The 24,716-nt window shown below is 42.8% G+C and overlaps 1 protein-coding gene across 1 annotated transcript in view; it reads right to left on the reverse strand.

Moving 5' to 3' along the window:
- Positions 1-17,861: 17,861 nt before the first annotated feature.
- Positions 17,862-24,716, reverse strand: part of LOC124550831 (replication protein A 70 kDa DNA-binding subunit-like) — a 110,939-nt gene continuing 104,084 nt past the window's right edge. The window contains exon 5 of the mRNA XM_047125557.1: positions 17,862-18,119. The gene's annotated coding sequence lies outside the window, so the exon portion shown is untranslated. The remainder of the gene's footprint in view (positions 18,120-24,716) is intronic.

The following is a 24,716-nucleotide window of genomic DNA, read 5'->3' on the forward strand; positions in this document are numbered from 1 at the left end:
GCTGGGTTTAGAAAAGGAAGATCATGCAGTGAACAGATATTCAGTCTACTCTCCATAATACAACTTCGCGCACGCACATCGAAAAATCTAGTAATTACATTCATAGACTTCAAAAAAGCATATGATTCTATTGATAGACCAACCCTGATTAACACATTAGAAGAATTTGGGATTGATGATAAAAGCAGAAGTCTAATCCAGGAAACCCTTACGGGAACAAAATCGCAAGTGAAGTTTTTGGGTAGATTGTCACAACCGTTTGTAATTGGAACAGGTGTTAGACAAGGGGATGGGCTCTCCCCACTGTTGTTTAACATTGTCCTTGAAAAAGTGGTCAGGGAATGGAGAAAGAAGATGGCAGAAGCTGGAGTGAAAAATGGGATAACGTTAGGAAGAAATAAAACAAAAATTGAATGTCTGGCATTTGCTGATGACATGGCAATATTGGCAGATGACATCGAAACAGCAAAGATTCAGATAGAAATGCTGCATGAGATCGCTGAGAAGACAGGTCTACAAATATCGTATGAAAAGACAGAACTGATGATACAGGACAAAACAGACCCAACACAGACATTGCAAACTAAATATGGAATAATTAAGAGAGTTCATAAATTTAAGTATCTAGGGGAATTGATTACACCGACAGGGTTACCAAATGTTTCACTACAGGAAAGAGCAATAAAGATGGAAACGGCATACCAGCTATGCCGAAATGTATACAATAAAAAGTCGATCTCCATCAATGCCAAGCTCAGGCACTACAATGCGGTAATAAAACCAGAAAGTTTGTATGCGATTGAATGCATCCCACTGAACAGAAAACGTCTGTTGGAGAAATTGGAAATAAAAGAGAGAAAAATACTGAGAAAGATCTTAGGACCTAAAAAGGATGGACAAGATTACAAATTGCGATCCAATAAAGAGTTATACGAGAAAATTGAAAAACTGACAACATCCTTTAAAAAGAGAAGACTGAGTTTCTATGGGCATGTCAAAAGAATGGCACCAGAAAGAACGGCAAAGAAAATCCTGGAATACATGGAAAGCAGAAAGACACAAATTAACTGGCTGAAAGAAGTAAAAGAAGACATTGCAGAAATGAACATTATACCAGAGACAGTTTACAACAGAATGGAATATAGGAATGCCATCAACAAAATACAGGGATTCAAAGACCGAACGCAATCAAAGAAGACGGGAACAACCTGGTCGCAAGAACGTAAAGAAGCCCACTCAGAAAAAATGAAGAAGTACTGGGAAGAACGCAAGAAAAAGCACAAGAAATGACTGATGCTTAGCGTAGTCCAAAGTTGACTGTAACGAATAATAATAATAATAATAATAATATTGGTATGTTCACAGGTACTTGAACTACATTTCAGTCACTCAGTAAAGTGATAACTCAAAATATCATTGTCAACAGATATTAAGAAATTGCCACTGCGTCTTTAGACCGTTTTCGTCAGACGAGAGGTTAGTTTCCAAGCGTTTCGATGGACTTAATTACTTCAGTGAGATCGTTCTTGCAAATGTGATATTCATTATAGCAAATATTAGCAATCTACTCTGTCAATTATATTGCTAGTAATTAATGACAGCAAAAATTGTTTAATAATCCTTGTGTTTTTGCAGACACAGTTCTGACTCTGATTACTGGTTGCTGTACGTATCTATCCACATAAAGGCTGTTGAGAGAGACTCGTGAAGATTCAAGACAGCTCTTAGAGAATTTGCAGTTTAAAAGTGAAATAATTGTGAAATAAGTGTGTGAATGATTAAACTGTGTTTTATTGAAGTAGTTGTGCGATTTTAAGGGAATAATAAATGTCAAATGAATAATAAAAATCTCATTTTCCACATGTTTAAGCTGTCCTATACCCATAATTTTCCGCCACTTACTTATTGGTAAACACTTGTTGGAGAGCGACGTGCCGCCCCCCCCCCCTCCCCCCCTTTCTCCACAATCTTGGTGTGACACTGACCTGTAACATATCCCGAAGTCTACAATATGCATTTTGAGGCTGTTGATATGAAAGTGGGAAGTACACATCTTCCAGTTAAATCAGGAGTAGCTTAAGTGCATTACTTGAAAGTAACACAGGAAAAGCTTACTTATGTAGGTGGTAGTAGTGTCGGCAAAAAGTTCTTGTGTGTGAAGTTGCCATGTAGAACACCAGGTGTAAAACTTTTCTCCCGAGTCTTGAACTGTGTCGGAACAAAAGTGAGGCATTCATATAACTGTTTTCATTTCTCTACACTTAAACAGATGTCTGAGTTCTGCTGTGTTAACATTGCAAAGTCCTGTAGGCATGTGGAGTATTAACCAAAACTGTCATATTGGAAGCAGAATCAAACACATTTGTTACGTTACTTGATATTTTCAGGAGAAAAGGGCAATGTTGCTTCTTATTAATATAATACATTCAGAGTCACAGCAGTATTTGACCAACCATAACTGATGCTGAATGTGCATGTCGTCATATAATATGAAAGGCTTATTTCAATAGTGGTACAAGTCCATTACCTCCACTTTTCTGTCTATAATGCTTCTGAAATTAGTGATCCAAACAAACATAAATAAAGGTTCATATCTAGCAAGAAGCCATATGCTTGAATATTTCTGGTATCTCAACTGCAGATTTTTCAGCGCTCATTTAACTTTACGACTCTGTATCTCAAAATGAACAAAAATGGACTTGAAATAAGCCCTTCATATGCACACACAGCACATCGATCTCGTGAGGCACAAGGCTCTCATAACGAAGTACGTACGTCGGTCAACAGATGACACTAGGAAAAGTATGTAGCTGCGCTTTTTAGTTGCTACTTGCGACTCTTAGTTGCGATTTGTCACAGAAATCGCAGTTTGACTCGGTAGCGAATAGCGTAGTATGAACATTGCTCAACAGATGGGAGTGCTAACTGCGCTTTTTAGTTGCTACTTGCGACTCTTAGTTGCGATTTGTCACGGAAATCGCAGTTGGACTCAATAGTGTATCGCAGAGATGGGCGTAGTACGAACTTTGACCCACAGATGGCACTGTTAACCGCGCTTTCTAGTTGCTACTTGCGACTCTTAGTTGCGACTTGTCACGGAAATCGCAGTTGGACTCCATAGCGTATAGCAGAGATGGACGTAGTACGAACTTTGGCCAACAGATTAACCGCGCTTTTTAGATGCTACTTGCGACTCTTAGTTGCGACTTGTCACTGAAATCGCAGAAAGCAGTGCTAAATTCGACCAATAGATGGCTCACGTCTTTGAATGTGAAATACTTATTGCGACTGCTAACTGTGACTGAAATCGCAGTTAGATTCTGTAAAGTTGCTACTGTGATATCTGTGACTTCTCAGTCACTGTGATTTCTAACATACGCGATTTCCTGCCCACCACTACAAGACATACGGTGTCACGAGTCACGATGCTATTATTATTATTATTTGTCGTTCCGCCTAATCCGAGTTACGCGAAATGGAAGAATCCAAAACTCCGCATAAAAAGAGAGGATAGTACTTCTGTACGTATCAGAATAAATGGGAAGAAATTCATTTATGAGTTAATCCTGTAAAAGGAAACAAATCTAAAGCGTATTGCACCCTTTGCAAGCGTGAATTCAGCGTAGCACATGGTGGTAATACGGACTGTCAGCAGCACGTCAACACCGAAGGACACAAAAGCAAAATTAGGGGAAGTGACACATCTAAGATATCCAGCTATTTTGTCCAATTAGTAAAGAACAATCGCAAACTTCAGACTGCTGCCAAAACTGTAAACAAATATAGTTTTAAGTAGACCTTCATCTTATAATTGTTATGAAGACGTTTTTTGCTTGGTCCATCCAATAAAACTGTTTTAAGATTTAAATAAATTGTGTTAGGCCTATTAATTTTGTCGGGTCGAAGTCTCCCGTATTTGGACAAAAAAAATTTGGCAGCCCTAATTACAAAGCGACTGCAAAATCACTTCCATACGTCATCGTGGCGAGTGTGAAAATCATATTGTCTTCAGACTATGTACCAGTCATATTCAATATGGAAGGGGCAAACATGACATACTGGACAATAGATATGCGGCATATCACGGGAATTTTTCAACAAAGAATGAATGACGTTGTACAATATGCTACCAATCCTCAAGAAGCTAGAGCATGTGGAGCTCTCCAACACATAACCCAAGAAACGCTGCAAGCAGCTCAAGAGGCCACACCAGCAACAGACAAAGAAAACAGAACGGGTGGGCAATGCCTGCCCCTTACCTGCTGGATGCATCAGAGAAAAGAATAATATCTTCGAAAGTGGCAGCTCGCCCACAATCTGGACACTCAGTGATTCTCACTAGGATGAGACCGAGCGAGGTGGCGCTGTGGTTAGCACACTGGACTCGCATTCGGGAGGACGACGGTTCAATCCCGTCTCCGGCCATCCTGATTTAGGTTTTCCGTGATTTCCCTAAATCGTTTCAGGCAAATGCTGGGATGGTTCCTTTGAAAGGGCACGGCCGATTTCCTTCCCCATCCTTCCCTAACCCGAGCTTGTGCTCTGTCTCTAATGACCTCGTTGTCGATGGGACGTTAAAAACAACACTAACCTAACCTAACTAACTAGGATGAGGAGGGAAATTAAAGCTGAAATGAAAGAACACATAATTCAATCACGGACAAACTTTCCAGCCCGCTGTTTGAGTATGGGACGGCATGGAAGACAAAAAGGCCACGAAAAATCCCACCACTTGTGATCGACAACAACACCATCTGTGTTCCTGACTCAAAAGCGAATGTCTTGCCTGACGTCTTCACCAGCAGTTTTGCATTGATCTCTGACCCAACGGATCCTCAATACATCGACCTCGCCACTGAGCATCTACCAATATTCCTAGCTGAAAGAGCAGAACACGATATCATAGAACCCATAACACTGCATGAAATAAAGGACCAGCTAAATTCCTCTGATCTCAAATAAAGCAGGAGGCCTGGACTTACCTACTTATCTCCTGCTAAGACACCTACCACCTGTAGCAGAGGACCATCTGGCAGTAGTAATCTTCAATCACATACTCAGCTGGGGAGATTTCTCTACAGCCTGGAAGCACATTGAGATCATCGCAATTCCAAAACCTAGCAAGGATGTGCGATCTCCAAAGAGTTGTCGACCGACAAGCCCCCTGCCTGTGCTGTACCTGATACGTCTCTGGAGCCCCTCTGATACGGAACGGCTCCTCCCAGACGACCAATTCGGTTTCCGGTATGGCCAGCCGGTGCTGACCACCTACTGTGCCTAGTAGAAGACTTTATTTAAACCAGTACCATTGAGATTATTTCAGGGACATCCTCCTCGACGTTTCACGAGCCTTCGATTCTGCACGGCAGAAAAGCCTCTTATACAAGTTACTTGTGCGAGGGGCTCTGTGCCACACGTCAAGTTACTACAACATTACCTTCAAGGAATACATTTCCACGTGAGGGCCGACAACAACGTCTCCACTCGCCATCTAACCCACGCAGGTGTCCCCCAGGGCTCTGTTCTCGTTCCACTGTCGTACATGCTCTACACGGCAGACCTACCTCAGACCGAGCAGGTGCAACTTGCTTTACACACCGACGACACTGCTGTGTTCACTCCCAGCACGGATACCAAAGGGATGCTCTGACAACTGCAACAGACAATCTCACCAAGTCGGCAAGGAAATGGCGACTATCATACAAAGCCTCCACAACGTAGAGTATCACAGTTATTTAGAAGGTGGTGCCAAGGACTTGCTAAATGTACTGATGTGGGACAAACCCATCGAATGGTACCCTACAGCCACGTACCTTGGCCTTGGGTTGGATAGGAGACTGGCGTAGCACCAACATGTTCTCCAAGTCAGAGGAAAGACAATCGGAAAACTGGGGGATACACCTTCTTAAAATCCGTGTCTTCCCTTCCTCGTCACCTAGACCCCACCATACACACAACTATGGTGTTGCAAATAGTGGTGTGTATGCTGCTGTTGTATGGGACAAAACAGCAGAATGGAACATCAGATGCTGCAGACAGTACAAGTTCGCGCCGAAAAACGTGCATTGGAAGTATCTTCTGTGTATCCTAAACAAATGATTCACGAAATACCTGGGATGCCACTAACCCACGAGGGTTTCAAGAAATCAGTATGTCAATCCAAAGAAAAAACTGCACACGCCAGCAATGCTAAAATTAGGAAATGTTATTGTCCACAAATCATTGCTTCACATTGCTCCTATACGACACAATGTACTGTCATTCTAATACAAATAGTCTTTGTCTCCCAAACTCTTCCTCTACTGCACACTGTACACAGTACTGTGAAACGTATTCGTACCCTTACACATTTAGTGTTTTCTGTAGCACAATAAGGCAACCACACCGTAACCACAGAGAACACTCCCAAAATGTAATAATGCCTCACCCCTATTTCAGTGTTGGAACTACACATGATGGCAATTAATGTTCCCCAGGTACTCGCCAAACCCATGCTGCTCTATCGGATTGTCACAAGATACATTGCGATTAATCACTCCAAATGAAATGTTTTCACTCTCCAATGTCCAAATGTCCAGTGCTGTTGTTCTTACATCACCTCAAGTATCACTTAGAATTGATTGTGGAAATGTGTGATTTACGAGGAGCTGCTCGAGCACAGTGTCCCGTTCTTTTTAACCCCTACACAGGGCCGGCTGGAGTGCTAGTAGCACTCTGGAACTGACAAGCGATTCCTTCCACTGATTCCATGCTATTTTTAGAGCCACCCTCCACAGTGCTTGGCGGTCCCTGTCCATCAGTACGTGAGATCTGACTGCTCGTGGTTTACCTGCGCTGTCCCTTCAACTTTCCACTTCACAGTCACACAACCAACAGTGGACGTGCGAGCTTCAGAAGGGCAGACCATATGTTCCGACAGACGGGCTGTCGAGCATTGCGCAGGGTAGTTGTAAATAACCGTATGAAATAAGCAGTAGGAATCACTCGTGAGTTCCAAAGTGCTGCCAGTGGCCCCAGCTAGCACTATGCGTAAGGAATTAAAAAGAAAGGGGCACACTGGTCGAGCAGCTTTTCATAAACTACAGTTCTCTAGTTCATGTTAAGCGATATTTGAGGTGGTGTAAAAAGCGATGCCACTGGCAGTGTACGACAGGAAAGAAACTCCACCCTGTAGCAATCCGATGGAAGGGCTTGCGTTTGGCGAATGCCTTGAGAATGTTACCTGCCATCATGTGTAGTGTCGACACTGAAGCGCTGGAGTGATGTTAAGGTATGGGGGTGTTTCCTGGGCTCGGTTGTGGTCACATTTTACAGCATCGTATGCTGCGTTCCATAGAGGAACAATTCAGTGATGGTGACTGATTGTATTAGCATCACAATGGACCCTGTCAGAAACTAGCTTCTAGGAGGCAATTATTTATGGACTGAAACACTCCTAAAATGGGCTGGCCTGCCCAGAGACCCAACTGCACCCAACAGAAGACCTTTGGGGTGAGTTAGAACGTCGTCTTCATTCCAGACCCCACAATCTATATCACTACCTTATCTAGTTTCGTGTTTTGAGGAAGAATAGACTGCCACTCCTCCAAAGACATCCACACACCACATTGGAAGTGTCCCCAATAGAAGTTAAGTTGTTGTAAAGGCGAAGGGTGGACATCCCATATAAATGTCCACCAGTGGGTGAATATAAATACTTTTAATCAGGTAGTGTATGTCATGGCGATGGGCCTTTGACCATAAACGTGAAATATTTCATGGTTGTATATGCAGCCAGGACCTCTGTATAAATTGATGGCCATGAGAACTTGTTATAATTACGGAAAATTGACCCCAAGTTGACATCTGTCAAATTTCAGATATGATTTTAGTCTCTTGGGAAACAGTTATTCCAGGCAAATCAAGTATGTGGAAACTAAAGTTGCATAAATTGGGATAAACTCGACTGGGCAATAGCTGAATTGTAATCACATACTGGGTGCATGGTCAACCACGTGAAATGCCTGAAAAATACATTTCCTTGTCTCCCATTGCCTGTCCAGAGAACATCCTTACAAAGAAGCATTGCCTTTTCTGGCCTCTGATTGACTAGCTTTTGAGAAAAGACTCTCGAACAGCTTGGCAAACATATGAAACTTCCTGGCAGATTAAAACTGTGTGCCCGACCGAGACTCGAACTCGGGACCTTTGCCTTTCGTGGGCAAGTGCTCTACCGTCCTCACAGCTTTACTTCTGCCAGTATCTCGTCTCCTACCTTCCAAACTTTACAGAAGCTCTCCTGCGAACCTTGCAGAACTAGCACTCCTGAAAGAAAGGATACTGCGGAGACATGGCTTAGCCACAGCCTGGGGGATGTTTCCAGAATGAGATTTTCACTCTGCAGCGGAGTGTGCGCTGATATGAAACTTCCCGAGTTCGAGTCTCGGTCCGGCACACAGTTTTAATCTGCCAGGAAGTTTCAAATCAGCGCACACTCCGCTGCAGAGTCAAAATCTCATTCCAGCTTGGCAAACAGATTGCACAATGACATTTAATAAGAAATATTACACAATCCCTTCTAAAAACTACGTAATATTCACTGCCGATGCCCCAGCACACATTATTATAATTTTAGCGATTTACAGTGAGTGGTATCAACCTATGACTGTCCAATCTCTTCTGTGTAAGGGACACAGCAACGTAAGACGCGAGGTGTGTGGACAGAACACACACTTTAAATGACCGGGTGTTACAACTAGGTAACGTCATTATGTTTTTGGCAGTAACGTCGATTGGAGATGTTGCTCACCGTTTTTTGTGGAAAAGAAACCAAGGTATTTCCATTCTCCATTGAGGTCCTATTTCAAAACTACACCCACAGAATGAGGACAAGCATCTGGGAATTTCGCCAAAAGATGCTGGAGCATCAGGATGTGCAAATATTGCAACCCACACGAGTCTCGTCTGGCACACTTCAAATACCTCCATCAGGTCTTTATTCCTCGTGAGAGATGTTTAACTGTGCACTGTTGAGCCAGTCAGAACCACACGAGTGTCGCCTGAACTGTGGCAAAGTACAAAGTAGCAGCAGAAGTCCCAGGTACCGATATAATGAATGTGCATGCAGCTAGAGTAAATACTCTCTCAGAGGAGTGAACAATCTAGGAGCTGGACATCAGCTGCAGGCAGAGACCCTGCATGCCAACGAAGGTCCCTTCCGTAGCGCTGATAATGCGTTTGGTGGAATTCAGTAGAATTAGATAGCCAGCGAAGAGGCGAAAATTTCACGAAGATGATGATCGTATTCTTCTGGCAAAGAGGATTCCGCATGCACTTCAGGAATCGCCCCAGGAAAGTGTGATGAGACCGCTCGTCTTGTCTGATAGGATGAGCAGCAATCTGTGACTATTTGCTGATGCACAGTGATGTGTCACAGTTAAATGACAGTAGGAGGACAAGTGATGACTTGGATAGAACTTCTATTTGACGTGACGAGCACAGCTTGCTCCATTTGTGGAAAAATTTAAATTAAGCTAGACTAGTAGGACAATAATCCTGTAGTGTTCGAATACAGAACTAATGGTGTATTGCTAGAGTCTGGCATAACTAAGTGTGACGCTGCAAAGCAACATGAAGTGGAATGAGCATGTAAAATTGGTTGTTGTAAAAGTGAATGGTCAACTTCGATTTACTGGGAGAATTCTGCGAAAGTGTGACTCACCTATAGAACACTACTTCAACCCATTACTGAGTGCTCGAGGGTTTGGGATCCCCACTGTTGGAGTAAAGAAAGAGGTGTACAGCTAAATTTGATACTGTTAGGTCCAGTCAACACTCAAGTGTTACGCCGATGCTTTGTGAACTCAAAGGGGAATCCTTGCTCGGATGACAACAGTCTTTCCGCGAAACGCTATTGAGCAAAATTTATAGACCTGGCATTTGCGGCAGACTGCAGAACAATGCTACTGCCAACAACTGACAACTTGTGTAAGGGCTATGAAGACAAGAGAAATCAGAGAGTGGAACAGGAAAGGGAATACCAGCAGTAGTACAAGGTACCCTCTTCCCTGCACAGTCAGGTGGCTACTGGGGTACGTATGTAGGTGTAGATCAATGTAGGCACAACAGAAGTCAGCCCATTAGCACCTTATCAATAAACCACTGGAAAGTCTTTACTGTGATGCACACCCCACAAGACATGTAAGAGAATTTAAACAGCTTGAATGGTATGGAGATAGCAGTTTTCTAGGATCTGGGTATTAACCTTGACTACACCCAGCACGGAAAAACCAGTACAATCAGAAGTATGACACACAAAATTTCCAGTGTGTTGCAGTGGCTGGAGGTCTAAAATTATCTGAGCTTCCAGAGTTCTGTAAACACCACACAGCTGCCAACCAAGTGGCAGCACCCACGCACCCACGTCCTTCCCAACAGCCACGCTGTGCTGCCTGAACCATTGCGTCAAATTCTTCTTTAACGATCCAGAATTTTTTTTGGATCAAGACTGTGTAGCCGAGAGGAGGTAGGAGGGTCAGCTATAGTTAATATGTGGTGCCCTATCGAGTGGGACGTGTACAGTACATCAGCTGCACAATTAATTGATGAACATCCTATGACGAGCTGCAAGATTGGGAGACAGTTTCGTACCGAATGCACAGTCCAGTCACAGCACTGAGTCACCTGGACCGTCATTCGTACTGAAGTTCGTCAGTCTGGGGCACAACAATGCCGCATGTCAAGTATGAGATCATAAAAGTACAGAGAATCCACACTCTAATGGAGTGGGTGACGTTGGCGACAACAAACCACCACTTGAAAGCTCTGCTCTTGCCTAGATTTAGATTAAATGTCATCCAGCTAAGGGGAAATCGTCTACTGTAAAGACATCAACGTTGAAGAATGGTCTGTTACCACAGATCACACATATCTCAGAGCCAGTGTCAACTTGGAAGTAAAGTGAGGTGGCCTGATCTGTCATCACTAGCTGCCACAGTTGACCAATTCGTCGTTGCTGGCAGGTGGCTGCCAGTCGTGTTTCTAGACCAGTAACACAGTGATCTATGTTGATATGCACCACCTCTGCAGTGTCTGTCATCAAATCATTCCTCTCATTCTGGCACAGACAAAGATCTTTTGTTACCGGATCCACAAGAATCGATGTGTTTCCTTTTCCTGTGGGCTGTGAATATGGTCCTCCATCCGCTAGGCGCTCTGAAGGTCACAACCACGGAACTCATTGCAATGTTCTCTTATGACATGCAGCACGGGTTACACTATTCCTGTAAATTAAATGTTGGTGATTTGTGAACACAAAGTTGGCATCCAATAGCATCCCATGTGGGTTCCACCAGGTTCAGGAAGGCGAATTTGGCTCAAATGGCTCTGAGCACTATGGGACTTAACTTCTGAGGTCATCAGTCCCCTAGAACTTAGAACTACTTAAACCTAACTAACCTAAGGACATCACACACATCCGTGCCCGAGGCAGGATTCGAACCTGCGACCGTAGCGGTCACGCGGTTCCAGACTGGAGCACCTAGAACCACTCGGCCACTCCGGCCGGCGAAGGTGAATTTGGTGCCCGAGATATCGACGTCTGTTTTCTATCGCATTCCTCGTACCTCTGTAGTGTAGTACAAATCTGGCTTTGTGGAATGGACAGATATCCTGCTGGAAGGTCTGATCACCACTGAGGAAGACATTAAGGATAAAGGGAAGCAGATAGTTCTGCAATAATGCCCACTTTGTCCACAGCTGTTACGGTGTCTTCGATTACCACCAAAGGTATGTCCCCTGCAGTATTACATTGAGATCACAAAAGTCATGGGATACCTCCTAATATAATGTCAGACCAACTTTTGCTTCGGGTAGAGCAGCAACGCGACGTGACACGGACTCACCGAGTCGTCGGAAGTCCCCTGCAGAAATATTGATCTGAGCTGCCTCTATAGCCATCCATAATTGTGAAAGTGTTGGCTGTGTAGGATTTTGTGTACGAATTTACCTATCGATTATGTCCCATAAATGTTCGATGGGATTCGTGTCAGGCGATCTGGGTGGCCAAATCGTTTCCTTGAATTGTCCAGAATGTTCCTCAAACCAATTGCAAATAGTTGTTGCCCAGTGATGTGGTGCATCATTATTTGGGAACATGAAGCCAAGAAAGACTGCAAATGGTCTCCAAGTAGCTGAACATAACCATTTCCAGTCAATGCAGTCAATGATTGGTTCAGTTGGACCATATGACCCAGTCCATTCCACGTAAACATGGCCCATACCTTTACGCAGCCACCACCAACTTGCACAGTGCCTTGTTGACAACTTGGGGTCCACAGCTTAGTGGGGTCTGTGCCATACTCGAACCCTACTATCAGTTCTTGCTGACTGAAATCGGGACTCGTATGACCGGGCCATGGTTTTCCAGTTGTCTAGGATCCAACTGGTACGGTCACAAGCCCAGAAAAGGCATTGCAGGGAATGTCGTGCTGTTAGCAAAGGCACTTCCATCAGTCGTCTGCCACCACAGTCAATTAAGGCCAAATTTCGCCGCACTGTCCTAACGGATACATTTGTCGTATGTGCCACATTGATTAAAACTGTTTGCCAATACGGGACTCGAAGCAGGGACCTTTGCCTTTTGCAGGCAACTGCTCTACTGACTGAGTTATCCAATCTTGACTCACAATCTGCCCTCGTTCCTCATAGGTTTGCTTGTGCCATTATGGGTCCTACCTTAGAAGCTTCACAAAGATTCTCCTGCTTAAATTGTGTGACTAGCAATCCTGGCTTAGTCATAACCTGAAGGATCCTTTCCAGAATTATTTTTTCACTCTGCAGCAGAGTATGCCCTGATGTCAAGGTTGCTGGCAGGTCAAAACTGTGTGCTGGGCCAGGACTCGAACCTGGAACCTTTGCATTTTGCAGTCAAGTGTTCTATCAACTGAGCTATCCAAGCAGCTAATTTTCTACCTCGCAAAATGGCAGATTTAAGGTTGCGAGGATGGATCATTAGTCATCCCCAAATAATTCAGTCCATAAAAGGCAAAGGTCATAATTCCGAGTCCCAGTCTGGCGAATAGGTTTGATCTGCCAGGAAGTTTCATACTGTGCACACTCCACTGCAGAGTGAAAAATTCATTCTGGTCTCATGTTATATCTTTGACATCAATGGCCGAATGTATATTGATGAAAGTGATAATGGACATCCTAGGTTTAGTAGCTTCATTGCGAGTGACAGGAATGATGCCACGTGGCCCTCAGCCTTGCAAATCTGACGTCTGTGGAATTCAAAGGCCACAATATAACAGGCCGCAGAGCAGGCGGGAGTCATCTTCTCTTCGGGTAGCAATCTCGAGAGGATCGTCATCAGCTGTGCTACGCCACCTTCTTCTCACTGCCATTGCCGCTAGACTGAGTACGACATCATCCTGCTGTGCTGGACTGACACTGTCAGTAGTGCTCGACTACAGACTTGGAAACATCTCTTCTGCACTTGCCTGCGAAAGGCAAATTTCCCGAGTTCGAGTCTCGGTCCGGCACACAGTTTTAATCTGCCAGGAAGTTTCATCTCTTCTGCTAATTTTGGAAGCATGGGTTATGCCTTGTGGAACAATCTAAACCAGATAACATTAATACCGAGCGTCAGTAATTGCATTCTCTTCTATTGGTCCACACTAGTGTATAACCTGAGCCCCTAACTTTAGCATACAACCTGATACACTGATCGGAATTACATAAACTTTTGCACTTACTATAAACTGTGACCATTTTCTAATGTCAATGCATTGTAATTAGAAACGTGTGTTGCAAAAAAAATGGTAATCCTGTTGACCACTGTTAAAAAATTTAAAAATACTATCTATACCCTCACTTTACATATATGAGATGGTGGTGTTCCTATATAGAAATCAACATACACTGGACACTTTCTATTTTGACCACAACTACAGCACTCACCACAGAGATAACTTCAAACTTACAACACATTGTTTAAAACTTTATGCCCAAACACCAGAGTATATGGGGTTAAAAATTTTCAATAAAATAAAAGGCAGTAATATATTTAAAATGGAGTGTGGTTCACTGAAAAGCTCGCTCTTTACTCTTCTGGTGGAAAAGTGTTATTATTCTGTCGATGAATTCATTAAGGACAGCTTCACAATCTGAACACAGGGATTGTATTACATGTATTATTTTATGTACATGTGTAACTGTAACTTAGAAATGTAAAATATAATGTAAACATTTATATTTCTCTTAAAAAAGTGAAAAAAGTTTCTTTTGTAAACCTTGACATGTCTCCTGTACATCAAATCAAATGATTTGAAAATTGTATGTAATGAGATGAATAAACCACATAATACATATCACATATCTCTCTGAAACAGTAATTATAATAAATACAATACCATTAAACCAAAGTAACATTACTTTCAAGAACATATTCTGTCAACTTGGCTTTAACTTAAAAATACTTACAAAATTTCTACAAAATTTTTGTCTTTATAAATTTGTTAATATTGGAAAAACTACCATGTAATTAAAATGTACATTGACATTTATATATTCCAACTGTTTACAATACATAGTTCCCTAAATTTTGATCTAAAAAAACATTTTGATATCTACATTCCATCCATACAAAACCTGTCACTACATGTTGTGGTAACGTGTCTGGTGTTCAAACTGTAAAAGATTTATAACTTTTAATTATAAATTCAATTATATGACCATTTAAACAATACTGTAAATCGTGCTAATTGTTACATGCCCTTTATACTTTAGCGACAGCACTTGCTGAGTTAGTCCGATTTTAGTCACAATTGAGGCGTCGGTTGTCACCGGAAATGTATATACTAATATGACTCTTTAACTGGCGTAATAAATGGAGAATAATAATCTAAAATGGTGTTCAGGTTATGCTAAGTGGAATTACTTAATACTCAGGCAGAGTTACATTTTTCCCAAGACAAGTAAATTTTTAGAAAGTGTTCTTACTTGCACATTTCCCATTCGAACTTTTATCTCTCTTTTGGCTGTTTTTCCCGTAGTATCACATGTAATTTTATAAAGTTCATTGTTTGCTTTGATTATGAAGTATATTATTTCCACAATTTTCTAACAGTAGGTGTTTAACACCATGACGGACACTGAACTTCTGGAACTTCAAGAATTAATGCCTTCTACTTAGTTCATTTCCTTCCAGACCCTATTTTTTTTTTAAACATCACAATAGAATGATTTAAGTTGTATTAATATGATAGTAGATACTGTAACCATAGAATTGTTTAGTTACTGTTGTAAGTCACAGGAGATCATGAGACTACACTCTTCCATGTAAGTCATTGCCCTCTGTGAACAGTGATTTCAAATCCCTAGCAGAATGCTCAGCATTGTGACACAAAGTGCGATGTCACCCCCCACCCTGTATGCTAATTATTCTTTGCAAAGTGGATTTCATTCTTCAATACAAACGAATATCAGCCAAGAGACTGACCCTCCATTCAATTAAATCAAATAATCTGCAACGAACTTTGTTGCGAACTAACTTGCGAGTGCTTTGAAATGAATCAGATGTTGCCTAGCTGCTAGAAACAGTGATAAAAGTAACACATTTAGGTGGCTAAACAGTTAATAAGAGAACTGTATGGCACGTTCTGCACATAGAGAGAGATGCTCCAAAATGAAATAAAAAAGAGCACTTCACACGTATCAGAATGGTTCGCAATGAAAAAATTAATTATAAACACACATAAAACAAACACTATGCATCTACACGCAGTGCAGAATAAACAGCCTTTAACTGCAACCATAGAACTGTTAGGCAAAAGACTTGAAATTGTAAATAGCACCAAATTTTTGGGAGTTTGGATCCAAGATGACCTAAGATGGCAGAAATACACACAACACCTATGTAGTACTTTTAAGATCAACATGTGAAGTACACTCAACAAATAGCAGCAGAATGATGCTCCCCCTTGATACTGCTCCTTTCTCCATTGCAAAACTTCTTGAAAGGACAGGTCAATACATTCTTGTGTATGAAGACAGATGTCACGTCATCATGGTGTGCCACCATGTTCGATGAAGCAAACACAAAAATGACAATGACCCCTTGGTTAGTCTAAATTTGGCAGCCTTTTCAGTAACATGTGCAAGTGTTTTGCCGGCACTAAAAAAGTGGAGTTTTTTTCAGTGGGTTTCTTTTTCTCTTGCCTGGGAAAATGTGTGATAAGATAAAACTGAAATTGGATGCTGTTTATAGTGGGCAATTCACTGTGACAACAGTCAGGTATTGGTTCAATAAACTTAAACACAGTGGAATTTCAACAAAGTTAAACTGTTTTTGGTAAGGACTGCCCAGGACACATTGCAGATTTGGTTACAGAAAAAATAAGTGACAAAATCAACAATACAGCTCCCACTGATCATCAAACTGAAGTGTGGAAAGCAGCAGAAGCCATAGGTGTGTCAGGTATTGGCAATTAATTTTTTATGTACGTTGGTAATTAAAAAATTGTGTGTTCAATGGATGCTGCAAATGGAGCATTAAGTAACTGTCAATGAGACCAAGGTTTGTCACTCAAAACAATGATGTACTTCACATATACCTTTCGCCGACTTAGACATTATATTCTTTCTCTGCCTTAGACGGAGGAGGGAATCGGACTGGCTTCTTATAGATAGGGTTAAAATGGAATCAGAACTTTACTGGAATGTATTGATAGTTTTTACAACAGTGAACATAAAAATTTATAAATTGCTACAGAATTCTTGTTAGTATTAAAATATAACTGATCAGTTTGTGTGTGTGCGATGTGCTTACTTTGCTCATTTAGAAACCAGTTTGTTCACCTAAGAGCTGCAGATGCTTTTTAGCCACTGTACTTGTTTGTTACATTGATTTTAATGATTTTTAATTACTTGACAGAATTCTGGAGGCTGAGATGAGGTTGGTCCATAGTACGGTCAGAAAGACACGGATGGATAGAATCCAAAATGTGGAAATCAGAGGAGAGTTTTATCACTTCAAGACAAAATAATCTTGCTGCAATTGACATGGTAGGGATACATATGACTCATGAATTACCAGAAGTAATGTACAATTCAAAACTCACAGATAAAGGACCAAGAGGAAGACAAAGATCAAGTACAAAAATATGGTGAAATCTGACATTGAGCAGAGAGACATCATCAAAGAGGGAGGGAAGATTAAGGACCATAATTGGAGGGGAAGCCTCAGTTACTGACCCATTGAATGACATGGGATGATGATGATGGAGAATTCCTTAGCAATTAGTGGGAAGGCAACCCTGTTAAGTTTGAATTGGCTGTGCAATCATTTACATAGCATTATCTGCCCTTTCAGAGCTAAATTCATTTTTGAAAGTAGCCTTTTTCCCAATGAAAAATTGACCATGGTTTAGAGTCACTTTGCATCTTTACTTCTCATACCATTAATATCACATTAATTATGTATGTACACCAGTAGCAATGTCATCACTTTCAAATTATGCACTGTTTATTCATTTATCAAACTATTTTTATTACAAATTCATTACTAATGTGCATAAATTTCAGGAATCTTATTTGATTACACTATGTATACAGGGGCACGTGTACAAATATAACTTACACAGTTTTTTTATAGGAAGTTATTTATATTGCACATAATGAAACGTACATTATTACGGACATATACAAAAATGGAAAATGTTCAAAAATATGCTCCAGGCAGTATGTCCCAACAAACAGTTAATAATGGCAGTACATAATTATAAATAATGTCTACTTCTGTAAAATAAAGAAGCATCCCCTTCCCATTATGAAAGGGAAAAAATAAGAAAGCTGAAACGACATTTTGGAATGAGTGTCTCATGTCAGTTTTAAAATTATTTACACATCTTCACAAAATCTTCATGAAGACTGTTCAATGCATGCCACATTCATATAGGCTACCATCTTAGTATATAATATGAAGAACACATTTCCTCATCATCCCACTTTGCACCAGATGTCTGCTCTACTCACCAGGCCATTCCATTGGCAGTCTTGATGTCTGGAATAATCTCCATGCAGTATTTCCTAAAATCCACTGGCTTCAGGTCTATCACTATAACCATCAGTCTGGACTTGTGCTGTAAGAAAAACTTTCCCTAAATCACAAATGGAAGAAAACAGCAGGAACAATTCATGATGATTTACATTATGCATTCCACTACACTGCTGAGATTAGTAGTTTTCTAATGGATAACTGTGTGGCAAGGATTCATTAATTTATTTTGTGGAGATGAGGCCCCACAGCTCATAAGAATTTTAAGAACACTGTTGGTTTGTATCTTCAGATGATGATCAGGTCATTTATAACAGCTTACATGGCAGTATTAGAACTGTGTAAAATCCATCCTACATTACTGTTGTAAATAATGACCTATAGTACATTACACAGCCAATCATAAAATGTACCAACATCTAATATTCACCTACATATTACAGTCAGTGTGCTGGCATAAGCCGGCGCCACCACTCCACGCAGCAAAGACGCTGCGAGAAGATTGACAGAGGCCAAAAACAGGCTGACAGGAAACGTGCCACATGCCCTCTCAGCTGCCAGTATTTAAATCGCCACTGCGGACTGGAGGGCCAGTCTGTCGCAGTCTGTCTGTCACAGTCTGTCTGTCACAGTCTGTCCACCCAGTCAGTTCCAGTCTGTCATCAGTCTTAGTCACAGTTACAGCCTCTAGCTCAGAATCGGGCAGCACATAGCAAACAGAATAGTGTTCGTAGCGGACTTCATACTTCAACAGCAGTGGAGCTAACACGGACTAATACAGAGAGCTTGTACCACAACGACTAGTTCAAGTTAAGTAGATTTCTTATTCTTAGGAATAAAGAACCCAGTTAATATATGTACACAGTTTGTGTTATAGAAAGAGGATACCGACCACCGAACAACATCCTCTCCTCGTTTCCCGTGGTACAGCTCTGAAGAGTCAACGAGATGACATAAAACATGGTGACAAGAGTAACCCAGTGAAGCACTTGTTTACTTCTCTCATGTTTCAGATTGCAGGGGTGATCGTATTCATGTGTTTGCTAATTTTTTGTTGTGTTCTTCCATGTATTCCATGAGGGGAGCTGCAGGACTAATCAAATTTCTCTTTTCAAAAGCTTTGCTTTCTTGTTTTGCTGTAATATATTTGAGTAAACCATGGCTACTTTGCCCCCTCCACTCCGTGCCCCCGCTCCTCAGCTACAGACGGCCAATGTAATGGATCTAACACAAGATTTTCAGATTCATTACCAACAAACTGCTGCTTTGCTGATGACGGTAGAACAACTTCGGGCTGCACAAGCAGCACCAGCTACACAACAACAACAGCTAACCGACCAACACGCACAAGTGCCAACGACCAGCATACCAATGTTCTGGCACTGAAGAGGAATGGCTGGAATACCTGACACAGTTCCAAGCTCACTGTGCAGTTCGTCGAGTTCGAGGTACTGTGAAGCTACAACACTTCCTTTTGACTGTGGGGTCCCCACTGTTCAGGTTCTTACAAAAACTATTCCCAAATGCATCCCCCAACGAACTCAGTTATGACAAAGTAATCTCTACATTTACTCAGTACTACGAACAACAATTTCAAGTAGCTGCGGCCAGATATCAGTTCTTTCGCTTGCAGAAAAAGCTGGAACAGATGTACTGTCAATGGTACACAGAACTAGGGGGCAAGACTAGGAAGTGTAAATTTAAGTGTAGTTGTGGCAACTTTTACAGTGATTTAATTATTACAATTGCAATAACTTTCAATGTCCCAGATACTAGAGTATGGAAACAAATCTTAAAGTACTCTGATCCATCACTTCCTCAAGTGTTGCAAATCTTAGAACAATATGATTCGGGTGGCAAAGCGGCCGATACATTTGACCAGGACCCGATTTGTCGGGTCGAGTCGCCGCTCGCTCACTACAGCCCGAGCGGCGACGATGACGAACGTGTACACACTTACCTGGACAGCTATGTAGACAGGTAAACGAGCCAGTGAACTTAGTGAAGTCTTGCCCTAGATGTTTTGCTCACCATAAAAGACAGGATTGCCCATCACATAACGAAACGTGTTACACATGTGGAAAAAAAGGCCACAAAAAGCAGTTTTCTTGCAACGGCACAAAAATGCCACTTTTGCCCGCTCCCAGAAAAAACAGGCTTGTGCACATCTGTGAATGCTGTGTTTTCAAAACCTACAACATGTTCTAACAAAACTAAGATTAAGGTTGTGCCGCCTCCTCACCCTAGTGCTGTGCAACGACATTCTAGCAACTGTTTGTCTCATTACAAACTGCTGGCTGTCATCTGAACTTTCAATCAAGACACAGGTACCTCAGTAACTTTGCTTAATTGTGCCACATACGAACAGCTAGGCTCACCGTGCCTTTCTAAATCTAACAACTCATTGCTCACAATGGACAGGAAATTCCAGTGCTTGGACAGTGTAATTTGCCGGACCACTTACAAATCCCACACTAGGACAGTGAATTTCACTGTGTCGAAATCGAGAGACGGTGAGAACATTTTCAGTTTAGACGCCTTTGATTTATTTGGCCTCAACATCCACGACAACATACTTTCCGTATCGGCTTGCAATCCAAAACACAGTGTCGCTTGCTTGCTTAAAGAATTTCCTGAACTATTTTCAGAAGCTAATAGATTCATAGGGCATGTTACATTGAAAGACAATACACAGCCTAAGGTTTTTCGGGCCCACCTATTGCTTTAAGAGCAAAGTAGCCAGTGAATTGAAAGAATTGCAAGATAATGGTGTAATTGCTCCCATTCGAGCTAGTCAATGGGCAAGTCCTCTCATTCTGTCGCCTAAACCTTCTGGTTGCATTTGCACACGTGTTGACTTCAAGTCTATAGTCATCCCGCAGACAGTAGTGGACACTTATCTGTTACCTCACCCTGAGGAACTCATGGACAGGCTCGGTGCAAGGCGTTACTTTTCGAAGATAGATTTGTGTGATGCCTTCTTGCAAATTTCATTGGATGAAGGATCACAGAAAATGTTCGTTGTCAGTACACACTTAGGACAGTTCAACTGTTAGCATTTGCTCTTCGGCAATACTTCGGCACCAACCATTTTTCAACGTTACTTGGAACAGCTGACTGCAAAAGTGCCATTTTGTTCAAACTACTTAGACAATATTGTTGTCTCAGGCCATATGCGAGAGCAACACATTGCCAATTTGTGTACTCTTTTTTTGAGCGTTGTCAGAAGCAGGACTCGAGTGTTGTTATGAAAAGTTTGACTTTTTTCAAATTGAGCTACAGTACTTAGGTCATGTGATAAACAGACAGCGTGTGCACACTCTCCGATCTCATTTGCTTGCAATCTGTGACCTGTCTGTCCCTAGCAATGTGTCTCAACTGCAGTCAGTATTAGGTTAGATGACATACTACATTCTGTTCACAACAAACGCCACTTAGATCGTGAATTCGTTGCATTGCTTGCATTGGAAAAATGTGCCTTTACTGTGGACTGAAGAGAGTCACTACAAATTTCAGAAACTCAAAAATTCCTCACTCAATGACAGATGTTCATTGCATTTTGACCCTGCCTAGCCATTAGTTTTGCAAGTCGACAGTTCTTCTTAAGGAATCGGTGCTGTGCTTTCACACAGAATTGGTGCACGAGGCAGACCTATTGCTTTCACCTCAAAGTTGTTAACTCAAATAGAAAAAGAGGCTCTTACTATTTTCCATGGTGTGACCAAATTCCATCACTATTTGTATGGTTGAAAGTTCTTTTTAGTGACATATCACAAGCCTTTGTAGTCCTCGTTTCATCTGTCAAGTCCGGTTCCTACACACACGGCCCTGAAAGTGCAATGCTGGATATTGTTGCTTTCGCAGTATCAGTCTGAAATTGTGTACAGACCTATGGCAAAGGAAGGCAATGCAGACATCCTATCTCGCCTCCTGATTGGGCTACATTCTGATTTTGAGGCATCTGCTGCATCTCGTTGCCAAATTGATGCGCAGGACTCTGAACTGCTGGAACCTTTTCCCTCGCACTGCGGAAAAATAGCACAGGCCACAGAAGCAGACCCGATCTCAAGATTTTGTCTTATTATATTCGCACGACTTGGCCTCATTCTTCGAACAGTATTCAGAACTCAGTAGTGCGCCGATACTTTGCATGTCGGCATAGCCTTTCAGTTCAACAGGGTGTGATTCTAGTTCAAAATTACAGTGGGCAAAATCCCGTGTGCTTATTCCCAAAGTATTGCAAAAGGATGTGTCGCGATTGCTCCACCGAGGACACTGAGGAATCGATCACACTAAACAGTTAGTGCTACGGCACTGTACTTGGCAAGGCACGGATGCCCACACTGAACAGACGACATCACAGTGCTACCCACGTACGGAAAACCAATTCGCTCCACCACAGACATTTGCAGCCCGGCCTAATACTCAATCGCCAAGGCAACGAGAGCATACAGACTTTTCAGGACTATTTTGGAACACTCGTTGGCTCACAGTGGTAGATTCTTTTAGCAAGTTTCCATTTGTGGTGCCTATAGCTCCTATCACATCACGTAGCAACATTCAAGCATCGTCCTCCATATTTTGCACAGAAGATTTGCCAGAAGTACTTGTGTCGGACAATGGACCACTGTTAACTTCACGTGATTTTGAACAGTTTTGTGAGCGAAATGGCACCCATCATTTAACAAGTGCTCCATTTCATCCACAGTCTAACGGAGAAGCAGAACTTTTCATATGCACGGCCAATTTTCAGACCACCCACACACGGAAACAGGTGCCGCAACTCTTTCTCGTCTCCTACCGCTGCCACACACGAGAAGGACCGTCACTGGCGGGACTTTTGCACGGTTGCCGCGATCGGACGCTGCTCCACGTGCTACACCCACTGTAGCATCCGGCACTGCCGACGGTCCACAAGTATTGCTTTACACCGCACGATCTTGTTCTTTTTAGGGTTTATGGCAACTGTAGGTGCTGGGAGAGAGGTGTAATCCAGCAATGCATTGTCTCTTCTATGTATTTAATTGCAGGTTCCAATGGTTTGCAGCACCGCTACCAGAACCAAATTTCCATATGTCACTTGCCCCGTGATTCTGTTGCTTTCGTTTCCCCAGATTCACGGCCTCGAGGGCCTGCACAGCTTTCATGGCTGGCCACCGGTACCACAAGGGCACCCCAGGAGGAGCGGACAGACGATGCGTCCCCGCCCCCACTGTCCCCGACCGCTGACCTCGTGGACCTGCACTCGCCACTGTTGTTGCCGTCATCGTCCCAGGACACTCCCTCGGGCCTGGACGTGTGCCCTGGCAGCAGTTTTCCGGACACTGTTCCTGTTGCTTCGCAAGCCAGAGGGCGGCGTATTGTCGGGAGTATGCTATCTTCCACGGTCACAGCTCCCGGCCCATCTCTACACCCAGTGTCCTGCCTCCTTCCCTTTTGTCATTTGCAGCCTCACTACGTGACAACGGTGTGACATTTCAGCAGTGGGGGGGGGGGGGGGGGGGGGGGGGAGCGGCATAGAGTGTGATGGCATAAGGTGGCACCAGCACTCCAGGAAGCAAAGAGGCTGTGAGAAGATCGACGGAGGCCAAAAACAGAGTCGCAGGCAACGCACTGCCGACGCCCTCTCGGCCGCCAGTATTTAGATCGCCACTGCAGACTGGAAGACCAGTCTATCGCAGTCTGTCCAGCCGGTGAGTTCCAGTCTGTCATCAGTCACAGCCCAGTAGCAGTCGCAGTCACAGCCTCTAGCACAGACTCACACAGTACGTACACTATGTGATAAAAAGTATCCAGACTCTCCCAAAACCATACATTTTTCATATTAGGTGCACTGTGCTGCCACCTACGGCCAGGTACTCCATATCAGCCACCTCAGTAGTCATTAGACATCGTGAGAGAACATAATGCGGCTCTCTGAGGAACTCGTGGACTTTGAATATGGTCAGGTGATTGGGTGTCAGTTGTGTCATGCATCTATATGCAAGATTTCCACACTCCTAAACATCCCTAGGTCCACTGTTTCTGATATGACGGTGAAGAAGAAATGTGAAGGGACACGTACAGCACAAAAGTGTACAGGCCGACCTCGTCTGTCGACTGACAGAGACCGCCGACAGTTGAAGAGGGTCGTAATGTGTAATAGGCAGACATCTATCCAGACCGTCACACAGGAATTACAAACTGCATCGGGATCCACTGCAAGTACTATGACAGTTAGGCGGGAGGTGAGAAAACTTGGATTTCACGGTCGAGCGGCTGCTCGTAAGCCACACATCACACCGGTAAATGTCAAACAATGCCTCGCTCGGTAAAAGGAACATAAACATTGCACGATTGAACAGTGGAAAAATGTTGTGTGGAGTGACGAATCACAGTACACGGTGTGGCGATCCGATGGCAGGGTGTGGGTACGGAGAATGCGTGGTGAACATCATCTGCCAATGTGTGTAGTGCCAACAGTAAAATTCAGAGGCGGTAGTGCTATGGTGTGATCGTGTTTTTCATGGAGGGGGCTTGCACCCCTCATTGTTTTGTGTGGCACTATCACGGCACAGGCCTACATTGATGTTTTAGGCATCTTCTTCATTTCCACTGTTTAAGAGCAATTTGGTGACAGCGATTGCATCTTTCAACACGATCGAGCACCTGTTCAAAATGCAGGGCCTGTAGTCAAGTGGTT

Source organism: Schistocerca americana, chromosome 9, assembly GCF_021461395.2.
Source record: "Schistocerca americana isolate TAMUIC-IGC-003095 chromosome 9, iqSchAmer2.1, whole genome shotgun sequence".
Classification (NCBI taxonomy): domain Eukaryota; kingdom Metazoa; phylum Arthropoda; class Insecta; order Orthoptera; family Acrididae; genus Schistocerca; species Schistocerca americana.